This window comes from Schistocerca gregaria, chromosome 11 (assembly GCF_023897955.1).
Source record: "Schistocerca gregaria isolate iqSchGreg1 chromosome 11, iqSchGreg1.2, whole genome shotgun sequence".
NCBI classification, from domain to species: Eukaryota; Metazoa; Arthropoda; class Insecta; order Orthoptera; family Acrididae; genus Schistocerca; species Schistocerca gregaria.
Genome location: NC_064930.1, coordinates 38432974 through 38451651, shown reverse-complemented (window position 1 = coordinate 38451651; position 18678 = coordinate 38432974).

The window sequence follows — 18678 nt, the reverse complement described above, 5'->3', positions numbered from 1 at the left end:
ACACAAACTTTTTTATACATTATTCTTTCAAAATTTTAAGAAAAGAAAGGAGTTATGGATATGAGCCTATAGCTAGTGGGAGAGTACTTTTCATTTTTTTAATATATGGACACAACTCATTGAACTTATTTTCATCTAGAGATTTATTTACACAATTATTTAAAGGATAAATTACACAGTCAATAGCATCTTTAAACAAATTACATGACAAATCATAGTAATCAACACTAGCTGAAGGTTTGAAATTTTTACCTATTTTCAGGATCATGCTTGGACACCCTCCTGTGAAAGTTCATGGGAAAGGCTTTGCAAAGCAGTTGTCACTGATACTAACTGCACTTTCAGGAGGTCGTTTATTAACTACTAATTTCTTCAAGAAAAATAGTGTTCTATGGGTTGGAGCTTCAAATGTCAAATTGGCAGGTAGGTTAGAAAATTTAAAAAGGGAAATGGTCAGGTTAAAGTTAGATATAGTGGAATTAGTGAGGTTCGGTAGCAGTGGGAACAAGACTTCTGGTCAGGTGAACACAGCATTATAAATAGAAAATCAAGCAGGGGTAATGCAGGAGTAGGTTTAATAATGAATAAAAAACAGGAGCATAGATAAGCTACTACAAATAGCATGGTGAACGCATTATTGTAGCCAAGGTAGACATGAAGCCCAGATCTACCACAATATGACAAGTTTATATGCCAACTAGCTTCACAGATGACGAAGAGATTGAAGAAATGTATGACGTTAAAAAAATTATTCACATAGTGAAGGGAGCTGAAAATTTTATAGTCATGGGGGACTGGAATTTGATTGTAGAAAAATAAAGAGAAAGAAAAGTAGTAGGTAAATATGAAACAGGGGTAAGGAATGAGAGAGGAAGCTGCCCGGTAGAATTATGCATGGAGCATAGCTTAATCATAGCTAACAATTGGTTTAAGAATCATGAAAGAAGGTTGTATATGTGGGAGAGGAGTCAAGACACTGGAAGATTTCAGATATGTTATACAGTGGTAAGACAGAGATTTAGGAGTCAGGTTTTACATTGTAAGACCTTTTCAGGGCCATGAACTGTAGATTAAAACTGAAGAAACTGCAAAAAGGTGGGAATTTAAGGAGGTGGGACCTGGATAAACTGAAACAACCTGAGGTTGTAGAGAGTTTCCGAGAAAGCATCAGGGAGCAATTGACAAGAAAGAATAGGTGAAAGAAACATGGTAGAAGAAGACTGGGTGGGTTTGAGAGATGAAATAGTGAAGGCAGCAGAGGATCAAGTAGGTAAAATGACGAGGGCTAGTAGAAATCTATGCGTAACAGAAAATATACTGAATTTGATTGATGAAAGTAGAAAATACAAAAAGGCGGTAAATAAAGCAGGCGAAAAGGAATACAAATGTCTCAGAAATGAGATCGACAGAAAGTGTAAACTGACTACACACAGATGGCTAGAGAACAAATGTAAGGATGTAGAGGCTTATATCACCAGGGATATGATAGATAGTGCCTACAGGAAAATTAGAGAGACCTTTGGATAAAAGAGAACGACCTGTATGATTATCAATTGCTCAGATAAAAAACCAGTTCTAAGCAAAGAAGGGAAAGCAGAAAGGTGGAAGGGGCATATAGAGGGTCTATACTAGGGTAATGTACTTGAGGACAATATTATGGTGATGGAAGAGGATATAGATGAAAATGAAAGAGACATGATACTGCGTGAAGAATTTGACACAGCGGTGAAAGGCCACAGAAGTAGACAACATTCCATTAGGACTACTGGTAGCCTAGGAAGAGCCAGCCAGGACTAAACTCTGCCATCTGGTGAGCAAGATGTATAAGACAGACGAAATACCACCAGATTTCAGGGAGAATATAGTAATTCCAATCCCAAAGAAAGCAGGTGTTGACACATGTGACAATTACTGAACTAACAGTTTAATAAGTCACTGCTGTAAAATACTCACACTAAATCTTTACAGATGAATGAAAAAACTGGAAGAACCCAACCTTGGGGAAGATCGGTTTGGATTCTGTAGAAATGTAGGAACACATGAGGCAATACTGACTTATATTAGAAGTTAGATTAAGGAAAGGCAAACTATGTTTCTAGCATTGGGAGACTTAGAGAAAGCATTTGACAATGTTGACTGGAATACTCTCTTTCAAATTCTGAAGGTGGCAGGGGTAAAATATAGGGAGCAAAAAGCTATTTACAATTTGTACAGAGACCAGATGGCAGTTATAAAAGTGGAGGGAAGTGAAAGGGAAGCAGTGGTTGGGAAGGGAGTGAGAGGGTTGTAGCCCTCTCCTCAATGTTATTCAATCTGTATATTGAGCAAGCAGTAGAGGAAACAAAAGAAAAATTCAGAGTAGGTATTAAAATCAATGGAGAAGAAATAAAATCTTTGACATATGCTGATGACATTATAATTCTATTAGAGACAGCAAAGGACTTGGAAGAGCTATTGAACAGAGTAGACAGTGTCAAAACGAGGCTAATGGAATGTATTCGAATTAAATCAGGTGATGCTGAGGGAATTACATTAGGTAACTGACACTTAAAGTAGTAGATGAGTTTTGCTATTTGAGGAGCAAAATAACTGATGATTGTCGAAGTAGAGAGGATATAAAATGTAGACGGGAATGGCAAGGAAAACGTTTCTGAAGAAAAGAAATTTGTTAACATTGAGTATAGATTTAAGTGTCATGAAGTCTTTTCTGGAAGTATTTGTATGGAGTGCAGCCATGTATGGATGTGAAACATGGACGATAAATAGTTTAGACAAGATGAGAATACAAAGTTTCAAAAAGTGGTGCTACAGAAGAATCCTGAAGATTAGTTGCATAGATCACGTAACTAATCAGGAGGTATTGAATATAATTAGAAAGAAGAGGAATTTGTGGCACAACTTGACTGGAATAATGGATTGGTTTGTAGTACATGTTCTGAGGCATCAAGGGATGACCAATTTAGTATTGGAGGGTACAAATCGCAGAGGGAGACCAAGAGATGAATACACTAAGTAGATTCAGAAGGATGTTGATTGCAGTAAGGACTGGGAGATGAAGAAGTTTGCACAGTATAGAATAGCAGGAAGAGCTGCATCAAACCAGTCTCTGGACTGAAGACCACAACAACAATTTCTTCAATGGATTGGATACAAAATTTCTTACATTTGTCTGGGGTTATGGCAATATCATCTTTTTGGTTAGGGTAGACAATAGAGTTAATTTCACTTCCGACTTCTTTGCATTTTTTCTGTTATTCTTTTATTTATTTATTATTATTATTATTTTTTACTTTTCAGTGTTTAGTATATCATGTAGTTTCTTTGCTTCATTGATTGCCTGCTTATACTTACACTTAGCTCTACCATACAATTCTTTATACACTTCCGATTTACCAGTTTAGTACAGTCCAGAACATAGCATAACAGTAACATGGTTATAAAAAATCCATGGATAAACATTGAGAAACTTTCTATTCATCTCTAAGCTACTGCAAAAACATTGCATGCTGTAAGAAAAGCAAAAATATAATGAGAAAGAAATGGATCACACCAGTCATTCCATGGGGAGGAGAGGACCTGAAACATCCATATGAGAGGCACAAAAAATATTAAAAATCAAACCAGTAATGAAGTAATGAAGACTGCATGAACAGAGAGAAAGAGTGAGAGAGAGAGAGAGAGAGAGAGAGAGAGAGAGAGAGAGAGAGAGAGAGAGAGAGACTACTGCAGATTGCTAAAGGAAATAAAGACAATGTTCTTCAAGAAATCAATTACCCACTTAATATGGCAAAGACTGTCTGGACTTTGATTAGCACAGACAGAAAAGAAAGACGTGCCAACAATAATGAAATCATAATACTTAAAAAATAAGGAAATGAATTTTTGGACCCACATTTCATTGATTCCACTTTCTTTGAACACAATTGTTACTGTGGTAGACAATCTAATATGACAAAATCCCACAAAACAAAACAAAAAAGAATAATATATTTCATTAACCATTATAAATGTAACACAGTGTTTATTTATGTTTCTCATAAATGATCTGTAAATATAAAAAATAATCTGCAACATGAAAATAAAAAAAATACTATAGGGCCATATGACTGACGTACAAGAGCAGTTAATTATTGTTCAGTTTTTCCAGTGGAGCCACTGACGTTTCTAATAAACAAGTGTAGGGAAGTATCCCTGAGCCTCAAAGCCAACACAGTATTGGGTCAACTGCTTTTCATTCTCTATACAAACGGTAGGAGTACACTAAAGGGTCCAAATGTCATTATATATACTGATGACATGTGTCAATGGAGGTGGCCAATCGCACCCGTCAGCTTTGATCCCATAACTTAAAGGTGTTGTGGTGTGTGACATATTATGGTGCAGAGTTTAATTTATGAGTGTGTTTTATTTGTAGATGCTGTCTTGTTGCGGTTGGTGGTGTGTGTATGGTCCACATGTTGTGAGGTGTACGCTGGGTTCGTTTGGGACTTGGTGCTAGAAGTGTGGTTTTATCAGTCGTGATTTCTATAGAAGAACAATAATTGATTTCAGTGAGTTAAGAATTAAGTTTCTGTTGTGTTTATGATTATTTGTGGCTCCTATTGTTAGATATGGATATGACATCTAGGTTTAATAGTGTGTGTCTGCAGCCTAAAATGAGGGGCGACATATTGTCCTTTATTAAGATTCTGCAGCTTTTTGGGCTTGTGGTGGAGATAGTGAAATGTGGCGTATGCAAGCTGAATATGTGATTATCCAGAGTTCTGGCATCTCGAACCAGGGACTGTTGGTGGGTTTTGGTTTTTGGGGGGAGGGTGAAGATTGGGTGTGGGGCATTGGTAGGTTGGGCGTTGGTTTTGCTTGTGTGTGTGTGTGTGTGTGTGTGTGTGTGTGTGTGTGTGTGTGTGTGTGGTGGCTGACCTAGTGTGTAACGCCAGAACGTTTTTGGGGTAAATACCCATTGTTTTGGGTCTATTGTTCACATGTTATGATGTTTGGTGGAGTTTTATATGTTCTTCGGTTGGTGTTATTTACTGCATGTGTTGGTAGTTGATGTTTTGGTATTGGCACTTGTGGTTGATTTATGTATCTTAGGGAAAGAACTCAATTCCATTTTTTTTTGTATCATCAGTTGTATTTGAGCTGTATAGGTCATGGGAAGTGTCTGATTCCAATTTGTCATTGTAGCTATGTGCGTTTTGGTATTGTGAGCTGCTGTTGACTTATATAGGTCAAGGGAAGTGTCTGATTCCAATGTGTCATCATAGCTGTTTTGGTATCGTAAGCTGCCGTTGACCTACATAGGTCAAGGAAAGTGTATGATTCCCACTGTTTCATGTGTTGGTTTTGTGGTATTAATAATAGCGGTGTGATTATAATTTTTGGAGTAGTTGGTTTTTATTTTGTGGTATCAACAATTGCGGTTGAGCTATATAGGTGAAGGGAAGTGACCAATGCCTGTCGATATTGTGAGTGTAGCGGAGTTTGTTGTGTTTTTATGTACTCATTTTGTGTGGTTTGGGATAGTGGTGTGTGCCTATATGTGTTTACCCAATTTCCCGCACTGGTCTCATTAGTTTGATTATATTTTTGGAGGAAGATGTGTTTGTTGGTTTTATAACTATTTTTGTGTTTATGTAATAACGTTATGGGCTCTATATTGGAGATATTGAGAATGGCCATTCCCACCATATTAGTGAGAGTCAAAGCAGACAAGTGGAATCGGACGCTTCTGTAATCCAGATAATAAATATTTTGTAGCTAGTGATAGCACTTACAATGACCTGGAGAAAAAGCTTACTCTGAACATAGAAAATGCAAACCAGTATATCTGTAGTAACAGTTTGTTCACAATTGGTACACACACAATGTAAATGCAGTTCTAAGCCAGTAGAAATATCCACACTGAAAATATCAGCCTGAAATATGAGAACACAGACATAAAACAAACAAGTAGCTATATTTAAGTATTTGGGTGTGGTGATAAATGTGGGAAAATTTTGTTGATAATATGTATCCAAAAATATTTACGATTCTTATCAGTCCTGTAACGTAAAACTTGCTTGTTTCAAGCTGTAATCATGTAAGATGATCTAAGGAGATATAAACGTAAACATTATACTTGTTGGATTATCGAACATCGTAAGTGACTCAGTAATCTCGCATATACAATCTGTGTTAGGAAATTATATGACAAACTGTCACATAAAACAATAATACCGTTCTCTATCAATATAACCAATGTAATACGGCCTGGTATATCAAAATGTGAAGTTGTGTGAGTCTTGAATGTTAAAGGTCCTCAATTACAGATATTAGAGTTGTTTCGTACAAATACACTATAAGACATTGTAATATATTTGATCTCTTTTATTAAGGGGTACACTGATACAGTCAGACTGGAATTATACTGTTACTAGAAACCTTTTTACTTCCTTTCGGAAAACCACTTGGCAAGTGTTTTGTTTAAGATCACTGAAGGTTCCGGTAAGAGAATATGAATCTAATGCCACCACTGCAATAATTTAATCATTTGTAGAATGTGCAATTACAATTTATCTATCAGTAATCACTCAATAATACTAGCTTCCTCATGCACAAATGAAAGACCGAATTAAAAATGGCACTGTTTGGAGAGATCTTTAAGAAGGTGGATCTTTACTTTCGTAATACGCAAAATCGCATGCTTCAATACGAGAAAAACAGAATACATCAACAACTTCGGAAACCTTGAAATTAAGATGGCGACTGTTATTTACTTGCATCTCGCCTAGAGTCTAGCGACCCGCTGGTCGCAAAGCTGCGCTTCTGATTCGCTACTGTATATGACGTCATGAATTTAACCGTCAGCCAATCAGCATCGCGCCCAGTGGGTCTCGAGACGCTGGTGTCACGAAGTACATGATGGAGACTACTGCATATACAAACTGCTCCTACAACACGTCACAATCTCAGACGTTTCTTTTACGAAGACACACGTAGCGATTTTACCGGACATGATAAAAACAAGCACAAATAACTCAGATATGTGGCATTCACACACCGTCACCAAGTACACTATAGGTGATGTGATCACAATTAAATACAGAATAAAATCGCATCCATATGTACCCATTAAAAATAAAAAAAGACAGCAGCCTCAAACATAGCTACCACAGCCTCATCACAAGATATTCGCGAACTATTACACTCATCAAACTCAACTGTTATTGTGACAGAAATGAAGTGCCGTGTTAATTTACTTCCCAAAACAATTTTCTGCACTTATTCTTCCTTCCAGTTTATAAACGCTTATAAATTGCCTTCAGAATGTCACACACAAATCTCTGCAAAAGCACGAGGTTGCAGCTGACTACCCACTGAAACGAGCTAAACCAAAGATCTTGCAGCAAGACAAAGGACATTGCCGTGGACTGCAAGATAAGCAGTATGGAAAAAATGGAGAGATTAAATGCGAAAGCTAAATTCCATAGAATACCTCATCTATTTCTTTGGTAAATCCTTATCGCTATTTTAGTTCAACAACTAGGTAACTTAAAATAGCTGTTATTGAAGAAACGCTTTTCAACATTTCTTGGAATCTTAAATATTCACTGTATCGTGTGGGAAGCACTGATCTGAACAGGGACATCACACCGTTGTAATTTTTTCTTTGTTACAGTCAGGACGGTCATGCACAAGGCACTTGACAGTGAGATACAGCTCACTTATTTTCTTGTTAGATTTATGAGCTCTTAGCTCTTCTTCAAAGTTTTCTTTAAATCGCATAACCATCCGAAGAAGAAAGGAAGATTAGATTTAACGCCCCATCGACACCAACGCCATTAGAGGCAGTGCACCAGCTCAGATTGTCTTAAGGATGGAGAAGGAAATCGGACGTGTCGTTTCAAATGAAACATCCCGGTTTTAGCTTGGAGCGATTCAGGGAAATCACGGAAAACCTAAATCTCTATGGTCAGATACTGGTTTGAACCATCGCTCTCCCAATTGCGAGTCCAGTGTGTTAACCACCGCATCACCTCACTCGATCTTAACTATCTAACTGGTTTCCAGTTCACTTCTTTTGTAACAGCAATGTAGCAAATCACATGATACTGTCAACTGATAATCTTCTCACGGGTTGTTTCACGAACTATAAAAGGTTTGTCGCCCCTTCTTGCATATTCAGCAATAGTATTCCAGTCAACAGATCAATCCACTTTCACGAACTTATTTAAATTCTGTAGTGACTGCCAAATACAATGAGATAAATTTCAGTCCATTGTGACGAAAAAACATGAATTGTAAATCAATAAATTCTAGGTTCTTTTCCAGTGTTTGATTAATTCTAGTAGTAGTAGTAGTAGTAGTAGTAGTTTTATTCATCCGTAGATCTCTTTTTACAAAGATATAGCACATGTCAAACTATTTACAAGCTTAGATCAATTAACAATAAGCTAATTCGTATACACATATATTTACAGACTTCTAGTTAGAGACAATCATTAGATTTTACTCCTGGTATACAATAATTTATTTACAAATAACTCATTAAATAATGTAATGCCACACTATTCACTCATATTTCACTATCAGTCACTGCACACACATTGTTTCATAACACTTCACTCACTACATACACACACACACACACACACACACACACACACACACACACACACACACACACACACACACACACACACACACAGGTGATCCTTGGGCCATTTTCTGTACTGCAAGTTCCCATTTGCTATCCTGAAAAACTGAGTCAGCATCCCTTCATAATGAGTGAGATGTTGAGCTCAGAAAGAGGAAGAGGTGTTAGTATTGTGCTATGCATAGCTTGAGGGGAGAGTGTCTCTAGAAAGGAAAAAAGAAGAAAAATAATAAAGTGAAGGTGTTATGTGGAATATTGGATGTTTTATAATCATCATTATTATTATTATTTGTTTGTATAACATTTTTTTTATCAAACCCCTACTCTGCTTTATCTAAGTAATCCTTCAATGTATAAAATGTATTGCATAACAGGTACTTTTTAGCTGCCTTCTTAAATAAGTGTATTTTTGAAATTTCTTTAATCTCTTTTGGTAATTTATTGTACAGTTTTATTCCTTGGTAGAAAATGCTGTTTTGAGTTTTATGTTTATTTTTTCTTGGTAAATGTAAGTTGAGTCTATCTCTTGTTGCATGGTCATGGACAGAGCTGTTTGTGCAGTAATTGCCAATGTTACTTTTGATGTGTACAACTGACTGGTAAATGTGTTCACATGGAGCAGTTAAAATTCCCAGTGTTTTGAACAGATCTTTACAATGAGCTCGACTACTATTTCTGGTTATTATTCTTATGGCTCTTTTCTGGAGTTTGAAAATTGTGTTCATATTTTGTGGATTTGTTCCCCAAAAAAGAATGCCATAGCTAAGAATTGAGTGTACATATGAATAATATGTAACTAAAAGACACTGCATGTTACACACAGATGATAGAATTCTAAGGGCATAACATGCTGATGACATTCTGTTTGCAAGTACCTTTGTGTGTTCGCACCACTTCAGCTGAGAGTCAATATTCATTCCTAGAAATTTTGCATTTGTTACACAGTCTATAGAGGTGCCATCTACATTTAATTTAACATTGTCATTTTTCCTCTTCAAACTGAAGTTCATGGCATTAGTTTTCTTTATGTTTAATGTCAATTTGTTGCTTATTGACCAATCGTAAACTTCCTTGAGAGTTTCATTTGCTTTCTCGGTAAGGAGTTCTCTTGTTCTCTCAGTGACTATAATATTGCTGTCATCAGCGAAGAGAATTTTCTCACCATGAGTAACACTACTGGGAAAGTCATTGATGTATATCAGGAATAGTATTGGTCCTAATATGCTACCTTGTGGAACCCCTATATTAATATGTTTTGGTTCTGATAAGTATTTTACTAAATGTTTAGATCTATTTGAAGTATGTGTTATCTCTACTCTTTATACCCTATCTTCTAGGTTGGATATTTCCTGAATAGCGGACGAACATATTGAAGCAACAAATTTGCTTAAATTCTGTCCTCCACAAAAATCGCTAAAATGAGCTTTACCATTGCAGGTAGAGATTTCAACATCCATACAAACAGCTTGCTATCTCGCACTTCCTCGTTTTCTCTGTATTTCTGAGCACATGAAACACTCTTCTTGTGTTGACTTTATATCTTGTGTGTAAAATTTAAAAATTTCAGTCGCAACTTTTAAAACAAACCATTGTTGATGGGATCAGTTGTTGTCAACAAAACTTGCTGGAAGCAGAAGTTGCAGCTTACAAAAGTCCTATGTAATTTTTGGATTCACTCCATCTGTTGTTTCTTCTCCTATTGAGCCCTGTATTTTTCTAAAAGTTGAGCTTTATAATTAGTTGTAATTGCATCTTTATTACCCATAGCGGTACTCTAGGCCATATACAGACCTTACTGCTCTTTTTTTGGGATGATGAAAACAGTGACTATAATCCTCTGAAACTGTCTTTTTGTAAATATGGTCTGGATGCACAGATTTGTACAGGGAGCATAAGAGTGTGATGTTAAGTGACAATCTAAGGAAATTAATTTTTTTCCAGAGTAAAAATAGTAAGACTGAGCCACTGAAAAAACTTTTGGCTTGATTCCTCACACCATCCCAAATTTCTGCTGAACTAAATTTTATTAGATGATGGTTCTTCTGCTTTCTTCACTTGTGTTTTCGAATGCTCTTTTCTCCATCACTGTAACCATAGCACCTTAACAGATACCAAGTTTATTCAGAAACATGTTCTTGCAGACTAGGATTCGTTCTGCTTATCATAGCAAGTAGAACATAACACCGACGTTCCTTTTTGAGTACACTCATGTGCTAGCTTTTTTAAGTATCTTGCTGAATTACTACAAATAAACCCTCTTTTTCTCTCATACATCTCTAATTTGTAATATCTTTAAAAATGTTCAGCTTTTTTGCATGGACAAATTTCTTATGACATTTAGTTCTGCAGTTGTCTCAACATCGATCTTTCAAGTAAGCTTCTGGAACATAGGAGTTCCCTGGATGAAATGTAGGATTCTTTGCACTAGTATCTGATACATTTGTATCCCTGTGTTATCAATGTTTATATATTTTTATGGCATTGCTTGTCCTTGAAAGTATTTCTCCTATGTCTCTAAATTCTGTTTTTAAAGGTATGCACATCAATAATGTCACCTTCATTGGCTGTCTACAATAACTCTGAATTTTGTTAACATCAGTTGGCTTTAATTGCTTCAAATTAACATTTGCTCATTTTTGTGCCTCTTCATCTGATTCATCACCAGATGTTAGTTGCTATTCCAAAATAGAAGGAGAGATATCCGATAGTGAATATGAATCATGATTGTTGTCACTGGTGAGTTTCCCACTCAGCAAACATGAAGAATCAAAGCTAATTACAGAAGAGCAGAAACATATTCTACTGTATTGTGTGCTCTATATTTCAAACTTTCCTTACTCTTAGCCTGACAAAAGCTTTAAAAAAATGTTTCCACACTGTGTCCATATAAAATGAAGGAAACAGGAAAGAGAAATAAAGTGTTGAAATTTGATTTCAAAACTATGGTATTTCAGAAGAATATTGTTATACATACAAGCAAGAGACTGCAATTTCTATATAACAAATTCTATCATGTTTTCCCTCTGGAACTCATAACTAAAAATTCAGTAGTACACGAGAGCTCTGAAACCAAACAAATGCCCACTGATTTTTTTACTCTTTATGGCATATACAGGACAAAACGATAAAGAAAGGGGAAAAATGCTCACCAAACGTTGTTTCCAGTATGAACGGTGTTACCATCACACACAGACCACATAAACATTTCCCTGTATGAAGTTTAGGTATTACAGTTTTGTAGTTCAAGATTTATGCCTCTGGCATTACAGTTGACGCATCATTCGCAGTTCTTGTTACAGAACACCTAGACGTTCAAGACAGCTACTTGTAGCAGAGAAATGCTCACTGATATAATATTTGCCTATTTATTGAAGTGAGTATTGTGATCCAACAGTAAATCCTGAGAGATACCTAGCTGTAGCAGAGGGAAGAGTAATAGTGACGACTCAAAGGTGCAAAAGATCGAGTAACCTAGATCCACCAACCCTGTATGTGTACTCTAGCCAAATTCTGTAATGTAATATTAATCTTAATCACCTGTTACACATCTAGTGCATGTTAGGTAATGGTGACAAATGATTAAACTCACCAGACTGTTATTAAATGTAATTTACTTATTGTTACCACAAGTCAGTATTCATACTTGTAGATATTTTTAAGTATAATGAACATTACACATATAAAAATGCTAAACAAAAACCAAACTTAGTTCACATCCTGCAGATATGCATCCATCATTAACATGTACCAATGAGAGCTGATAGTTTGCTGCACACACAACAGAAATGCAACATGCGGAACAAATACTGGATATCAACCTCAAGACAAATCTAGTCAGACAAGTCGCCCCCTTTTCTGTAGCAGATCAGATCTTCTAAAAGTATGTAAATTTGTGGGCAACTACATACCCATGCTTTTGCAGACAGTTGTCAGAGACAGTGCAGCATGAAGGGTGTCCTCAGCAGAGTATATGCATAGGCATAGGTGTTGCTGCCATCTGTGGTTTGATGAAATAGCACCAATCTCGTTCGTCACAAAAAGAGACAAGCTAAGTTGATAGCTGGTCACTGGGTAACAGGTAAGCCGTTTTTACCTTTTTGAGTGACACTGTTTATCGCTTATCGTTGTATACTTTATGCAGTTTATGCAGACAACAAACCTACCACTTTTGCTTTTACAAGGCTTAAGGAAACCATTCCCTGATTTGGTTTTGGCAGTTAGAATTATTAGCCAATTTGATATAGATGGGAGACATGTTTAAGGGGCTGAAAACATGGTGGACAACTATCTTTCGAGGTCAATGGACTTTTCTATACCATTGATTGGGCAAATATGTGTCAGAATAAGCAGTCAACATGCATACAGAGGAGCTTATGTGAGTGGAGACATGGGAACTCAGCTGAAAAGAATTGTATTTTAAGGGACTCAAAAACTTCATTGTAGTGCAGTACATCTCAACTACCTCCCTCACCATGTCATGCCTGCTGCTGTTTTTTGAAAGCAAGTGTTCATCAAACACACACGGTGGAGCTAATACCACAGTTAAACTTGTCAAGGACAGCTACATTTGGTCAAGTACTAGGAAAGGCTATTGATCATGGATTAGTTTATGTGTTTCACTTCAGGCAGCAAAAGCAACCACTATGTACATTGGCCAGTAGGTCATTTTTATGATTCCACACTGTGTTTTTCCTACGTACACACTGAATCTATGTGCCTACGGCCTCCAGCAGAAGGGCTCTGGTAAGTCCTCAAGGCAACTGAGAGATACATCTGTTGGGATGATATGACTCCAATTATGTACATTTCTGTGGAAAAACCAGCCAAAACTTTTTTTTGTACAAGACTCACTTGGTTTGACTGCCTGGTACACATTACATTGAACCACAGACAACAGTTCAAGTCACCATCATCCCACAAACTGGATATGTTGTGTGGTTCCCAACACCATCACCCAACTTGTTATGAAAATCTTGTGGCACAGACAATATTTCTCCTATGTACGCTCTCATTAGGTAGAAAAATATGTTATTATCAGATTAGTATCTGCTACACCCTGATTTACAGGACTAGAATAATAAGTTTATTTTTGGTTCGTGATGGGGTGCTGAAAGCATGACTAATTTTTTTCCTGCAGTCATATTACACTCTCTTAAAGTAAGCAAATGCCACATCACCTACAAAGTCTCTCAAAGTAGCAACACAGAGGAGTTGTAAATATCAAGTTAATACTAGATATCACTTTATAAATTCGGTACTGTAGCTAAATTTAATATGATCCTCTCTCCCATTGTAGTTGAGAGACTGAAATTCTGTTAATAAATTTCACCACAAAGAAAAAACGCGCCTGATTACCGATTTAACTCTTGAATCATATCTGTGGTAATCTTTTCCTAGTTTCAAACCTCCCAGCAGCATGTCATTGATAACAAATTACTTGACTGATTAATTAAATTGATCATGACACTCCCTTTGCATGGTTAGTAATTTTTTTTCCTGCAGTCAGATTACACTCTGAAAGATTACCGTCACACCTCCTGGCCTAGGGACGTCAGATGAAAGTTGATGTCGTCAAGCCCTGAATGAAAATTGGCAACAGATAACCGGGGAGGGGAGCTTGAGAGCGCTACCTAGAGAGCGTGCCCTTTCTGTGCGATACTAGGCAAGGGGCTGGAGGGCTCACACGCTGACGTGTGGGCCCCTGCACTCTATATCTTCTATTTTTAAATGACTTCCTTTAACTGGACACCTATGTGTTGTTTTAAGATATGTTAAAGGTTGATGACAATTGATTACCTATTTATTTTAATCATTGTATCTCGATTTTACAACGATTGCAGCAATTGTTCCAGTTTACAGATATTTCAATTTTTCAACTTACAGCTCGGGTACATTACATACTAATCTACACGCACATTTCTACAGGCTAGACGGAATTGCGGTTCCAAATGTATACCACCAAAGTATCTCAATATTTTACATGGGACATCCACTATGTGAGGAGGATAACAGGCAAACTGGGGACCAAATACATTAACACAGGGGGTCAAATTTCCGGAATTAAACGAGAACATTCATTTCCTTACACAATCCGAAGCTGGAAATAAATGAATTAGTACAAATATTCAAATATCTCTCTGACACGCGTGAACATTGAGACAGATGCACTGAGGGCACGTCTGCTCACTTACCCATCTTCTGTAACATTCCGAGAATATGGCGGGTACCCAGAGGTCTTCCTGGGCCCCGGTGGAGGGGATGATCGAACCACTTGACCGTGACCAAACTCTCCACCCCAAATCTTGTGACACTTTGACTTTTACCTGCCTGTGCTGTCTCTCTGATCCCCTACCCTGAGTTAGGTTGGCACTACTATACTACAGAACTGCTTCCCAACTAAGATTTGGCCATGCTTTACGGAAAGGTGTGAGGAGGATAAGGAAAGTTAATGTGCAGATTCACATTAACGTACAAGAAATGCATAATACATGATACATATAAATATGTCTTATGAAACCTGACATATTTCTTTCCACCTGTCCACATGGGTTCTGTTGCACCCGCAGCAGGCCACGTCATATAATAAAATTGGCGGCCGAGCCGCCTCTGTTTGTATTTCCCGGTGTGAGCGAGCAGCGATACCTGCTGCTTATAGAGCGGAAACTACTGTATCGTTTTATCACCCCATGCGTGGATGGAAAGAAGTGGTCCGCCTCTGTTCGTATTTCCCGGTGCGAGCGAGCAGCGAAACCTACTGCTTATCGAGCGGAAACTACTGTACCGTAGCATCACCCCATGTGTGGATGGAAAGAAATGATCCGGAATGTTCTCTCATGGGAGGACAGTTCTAGTTCATTTCTTTTACCAGTGTTATGTTCTATGCTTATGTAAGAAGAAAAGTGGAAACAATTGCAAACAATAGTTTGTGCTATAGAGAAGATAAAAACAAATTTGCAATGTCCTGCTCTCTGACATGAACGAATATTCCCGCTATGAGCGGATCAAATATGCGGCCACTTGGCATAAGGCGATGGCATTTAAATGACATAGCAAGTGAATAACATAGGAAATGTCTAAATTAACATCCTAGGACAACAAGTGATGACCATTTAAAATCATTCATCTTTTAATATAAATTACATTAAAATGAATCAAAGAAATGTCATTTATGAAATCAGATGGTGCTGCCAAGCACATGTAAAATTCTAAGTGAAATGTGCAAGATCAACAAACAAATCCAACAATGCTAAAATAATTAATGAAAGTATTTACGTTAAGATGAACCAAAGAAATGTCATTTGCAAAATCAAATGTTGCTGACATACACATAAAAATCTAAGTGAAAAGTTCAAAATCAACAAATCATTAATAAGTTATATGAGAGTGACACAGATGTCTAAAACTTAATTGATATAAACAGACAAATGCAACGATGCTAAAATCATTAATACAAGTGAAACAAAAAGTGAGGACACTCAACATACAACATAGTAAGTGAATACCATAGGAAATGTCTAAATTAACATCCTAGGCCAACAAGTGATGACCATTTAAAATCATTCATCTTTTAATAAAAATTACGTTAAAATGAATCAAAGAAATGTCATTTGCAAAATCAAATGGTGTTGACATACACCTAGAAATCTAAGTGAAAAGTGCAAAATCAACAAATCATTGTAATGATACTAGAATAATTAAGTAATGCATGAAATTGAGAGTGGTCATTGGAAAACCATTAAAGTAGTAATGATAACGTCGTAATCTGTCACCAATCCTGTGGTTGACTAGTGGAATTAGTCAAGAAAACTGTGCATCTTTGCCCTTGATTGGAGGAGCTGAAGTGTCTGTTTCACATAACTTATATTGGCATTTCCCGAATCGGTCTTAAATGAAGTGTTGACCAGTTAACTGTACTGCTAAAATGCAGAATCCATAAAGAGCAATGTAACCGACAAAAAAGTTTTTATTACTGCTATTATATATGTATATATATTGTAACTCATCGAACACTTTAGCTCCCCTCTGGGACCCTTATTTCACTTGTCAACACATAAATAACCACATACACAAAATAGTACACAAGTTCACAAACACACAGAAATGAACTCATCGACACCTTATTATTCTGTTGTTTTGTCACACGGTAGTTTCACTGGGTATTTCTGTGGGTGCTGGGGAGGACGTCTCTTCTAAAGGCGACTTGGAGGATAGGCTACTACGGAACCACTACACTAAAATGGAGAGCTGGCGGCGGCATTGCGTGTAACGTTTGCTGTTTTCTCTATACAGCAGCTCGCAACGTTGCCTCTCGGCCGGTTAGACCTCCTGCGTCCATACAATGGGGTGGGTCGACATTGGAGATTTGCAGGACATCGCTGTTCGTCAGCCGGCCCTGTCTCGTTATCGACAAGCCAACGTGGAAGTTGTCGTCTGCATATTGTGGAGGGATGCATCTGACGACACACGCCCCCTACTTCGCCGCATCGTCTCGTAGTCGCTGTCAGCCGGTGCGTGTGGTATTGGCGACACGGCCCCTTCTCTCGGTATGCATCAGTGGTGAGAAACGTCCCATTCTTCTAGTGCTGCGTGCCAGTTGTGAGACGCGCGCCCTTCTGCGTCGCATCATCTCGTGGTCGCTACCAGCTGGTACGTGTGGAATTGGCAAGACACGCCCCTTTCTGCTGGTGTGCGTGAGCGGCAGACACGCTCTCTTCTCTAGGTGGTGTTTGCTAATGGTGAGGCACGCGCTCTTCTGTGTCTCATCATCTCGTGGTCGCTGTCAGCTGATGCGTGTGGTGTTGGCGAGACACGCCCCTTTCTGCTGGTGCGCGCCAACGGCGAGACACGCCCCCTTCTCCTTGTGGTGCATGCCAATGGTGACGCACGCGCCCTTCTGCATCCGGCGGCGTCTAATGCTGGTGGGGGGGTGCACGTATGTGTTACATGTACCGTCAGACAGCAAGTGGATGTCCTATTTACTGTGCGCCCCCAGTTTGGCGCATGTGCACAGCGTTATTCGTTGCCGGGTGGCGTTGAGTGTCTGGGAGTGGGCGTTGCCTAAGTGCGTGGCCGTCTGGGCGCATGGGGTTCGGTGAGCTAGCTCGGCATGCGTCACGCATTCCCTTTCGCTCGTCAGGTGACTGTCGGGGGAGGGATGCGCCGGCTCTCAGCTGGCTGCTGCGGGGTTGTCTCGTGGTGCTGCAGTTGCCGCTCTTTGGGTAAAGGCCGGTTCCCACTAGAGCGTGGCAGCGCACCGTGTGGCAACGGCAGCGGCAAGTGTTTTCCGCTTTGACGCGGCGGCTCGCGAAATTGGGGTTCCCATCTGGAATCGGTAGACGCTAGTGGTAGCCAATGACGGACAGCCACTGAGGTACGGGGAGGGACCCACTGAAACGCCCGGTGTGTTTGAATAACTATATCTTACACCTGCATGAAGGAAAGACGAAGTTGGGTGAAGACATACAAATTTTTCATTTTGTGTAGAATGTACTCTTTCACATATTATTCATGTTTTCTTATTTTACGATAAACAGATTTCATGACTGCCATTCATGATTGTTCACTCTCTCCTAATACAATGAAACAATGTACGATAAAAGAGATTATTCAGATAGTTAAGCGAGACAAAAATTGAAAATGTGATTTGTAGAGACCCTTCAGCTTCTAACTGACAACCTTGCCTACTTCCGTTGTAACATACAAAGTTCAGACCATAGCTTGTCGATACTCTTAAAGGGGACATTAGCCAACGATTTATTGAAAGAGAGGGAGGAAAATACTACAAGAAGAATCGGTACCTTTGATAGAACAGGCATTGAGAGCAGCAGAAGATAAAAACAGGAGAAAGGTGCAGTAGAAAGCCTTGCATAACACACAATGTATTGACTTGAATTGACAACAAAAGCAAATATAAAAAAGGAGTAAATCAAATGGGCAATAGGAAAAGAGGCAGTAGAAAAATGAAATTATAGCACAACCTGTCTAAAATGCGGTTGGTTGACAGGACATATTCTGAGCCATCGAGGAATCATCAGTTTGGT